Source organism: Papio anubis, chromosome X, assembly GCF_008728515.1.
Source record: "Papio anubis isolate 15944 chromosome X, Panubis1.0, whole genome shotgun sequence".
NCBI lineage: Eukaryota > Metazoa > Chordata > Mammalia > Primates > Cercopithecidae > Papio > Papio anubis.
Genome location: NC_044996.1, coordinates 44,032,660 through 44,035,297, shown reverse-complemented (window position 1 = coordinate 44,035,297; position 2,638 = coordinate 44,032,660). Strand labels below are relative to the sequence as shown.

At 39.5% G+C, this 2,638-nt stretch overlaps 1 pseudogene; it reads left to right on the top strand.

Moving 5' to 3' along the window:
• Positions 1 to 795: 795 nt before the first annotated feature.
• On the top strand, positions 796 to 2,183 carry LOC100999091 (annotated as a pseudogene).
• The last annotated feature ends 455 nt before the right edge of the window (positions 2,184 to 2,638 follow it).

Here is a 2,638-nt window from a genome sequence, read left to right as displayed (position 1 = left end):
TAAACTGATGAAGGACTGAAATGATTTTTATGACTTGTTGCTAGAACCATTGCTAAATGTTTTTATGGTTTTGTTTTCCAGAGTTAAGAAATATTTTTTCCCTCTTACGCTATTTTTACCTTATATCAATGGGTAATGTATACTTTTGTGAACAAAATTGAGACATTTACCTTTCTCTTTACCTGATTTATCTAGAATCCACACATTATTCATGAGTATTTTTATTTTATGGCAATACAGTTGTCTGCCTAAGTTCAATAAGAATCTTTTTTCTTCTGTGACAGGATACAATTGAGACACTGGTTATTTTACCAAGGTTTTGACTGGAATATCATATTTTTTAATGTGACCAGACTGCTTTGAGAAATTGAGATTGACTTTAAAGCCAATGGATGTGGAAAAAGACTGGCCTGGTACCTTGTCTGCACGTTCCCCTACAGGGTTCCTGACCTTTCAGTATTTAAAGAATGTCACTTTCTAATAGGTCCAGAAACCTCAAGGCATTTTGACGACTCTAACAAGAGAAGAATTCAGCTGGGTGTGGTGGCTCATGCCTGTAATCCCAGCACTTTGGGAGGCTAAGGTTGGTGAATTGCTTGAGCCCAGGAGTTTGAGACCAGCCTAGGCAACATGGTGAAACCCTGTCTCTACAAAAGATTACAAAAATTAGCTAGGTGTGGTGGCATGCACCTGTGAACCCAGCTACTCTGGAGGCTGAGGTGGGAGAATCACCTGAGCCAGGGAGGTCAAGGCTACAGTGAGCTGTGATCTTGCCACTCCAGCCTGGGTGACTGGATGAGTGAGACCCTATCTCAAAAAAAAGACTGGGTGACTGGGTGAGTGAGACCCTATCTCAAAAAAGTATTAAAAAAAGAGAGAAAAAAAAAAAAGAGTGTAAAGACTGGGTGACTGGGTGACTGGGTGAGTGAGACCCTATCTCAAAAAAGTATTTAAAAAAGAGAATTCACCCAATTCATACAAGTATTACAAGCACAAGTCTGATAGTGAATCCTTAGCTTGGCTTCCTACACTTAAGCTTTTAAAAATCAAATCTGGTATTTCCTATTTTTTAAAGTTTTGGGAGTAGGAAGGAAGAGCCTCCTGGGAAGGTGAGGACTCAACTGTCCTACTGAGAATGAGAAATAGGTATAGTTTTGGATGTGAAAAAGGTCCAAAAGCCCATTTCTTGCATAAAGCCATAAATAGAAAGGGGGAGAGAGACCACAGTGTGTTTGGAGAACTCAAGTAGTTAAATTTAAGGTGCTACAAAACAGTAGCAAAAGAAGTGGGTAGAGACTTTGTAAGCAAAAGCCAGATTGTAAAGGACCTTATATTAATATATCATGACCAAGCAGTGGGAAGAGCTCTGTTATCAATGCAATGTTGTGGGATAAAGTTCTCACTAGTGGGATTGGCCATATAACCAACTGCTTCCTAAGTGTTGAAGGAACCGATGGAGATAAAGCCTATCTTATGACAGAAGGATTAGATGAAAAAAAGAGTGTAAAGACAGTTAATCGACTGGCCCATGCCCTTCACATGGACAAAAACTTGAAAGCTGGCTGTCTTGTACATGTGTTTTGGCCAAAAGCAAAATGTGCCCTCTTGAGAGATTACCTGGTGTTAGTAGACAGTCCAGGCACAGATGTTACTACAGAGCTGGATAGCTGGATTGATAAGTTTTGCGTAGATGCTGATGTCTTCGTTTTGGTTGCCAATTCTGAATCAACACTAATGAATACAGAAAAACATTTTTTCACAACGTGAATGAGTGGCTTTCCAAGCCTAATATTTTCATTCTCAATAATCGTTGGGATACCTCTGCATCAGAGCCAGAATATATGGAAGATGTGGGGCACGTGCCAAAGGATTTCAGGCAAGATTACAGGAATTTCAGAATTTTGAACAAATCTTTGAGGAGTGTATCTTACAGTCAGCAGTGAAAACAAAGTTTGAACAGCACACTATCAGAGCTAAACGGATACTAGCTATCTATTTTTGTGAATAATATTATCTATGTTTGTGAAAAAACATAATGGATTCAATAAACATGGCAGCTGAATAGAAAAGGCATTATGCAGAGGAAGAGAGGGAAGACCAAATTGATAGACTGGACTTTATCTGAAACCAGATGAACCTTTTAACACTGGATGCTAAGAAAAAAACCAAGGAGGTCACTGAGGAGGTGGGTAAAACAAAGCTCTACATGTGCAATGACAGATGAAATTTGCTGGCCGGGCGCTGTACCAAGCCTGTAATCCCAGCACTTTGGGGAGGCTTCTAGGACAGCTTTGGGATCTACTGGTACAGAGACTGACCATCCTGGCTTAACACGGTGAACCCCATCTCTATTAAGAAATACAAAAAAAATCCTTTTCTCCCATTCTGTAGGGTTGTCTGTTCACTCTGATGGTAGTTTCTTTTGCTGTGCAGAAGCTCTTTTAGTTTAATGAGATCCCATTTGTCAATTTTGGCTTTGTCACAGCTTTTGGTGTTTTAGACATGAAGTCTTTTGCCCATGCTCTATGTCCCTAATGGTACTACCTAGGTTTTCCTCTAGATTTTGTGGTATTAGGTCTAACATTTAAGTCTCTAATCCATCTTGAATTAATTTTCGTATAAGGAGTAAGGAAAGGAT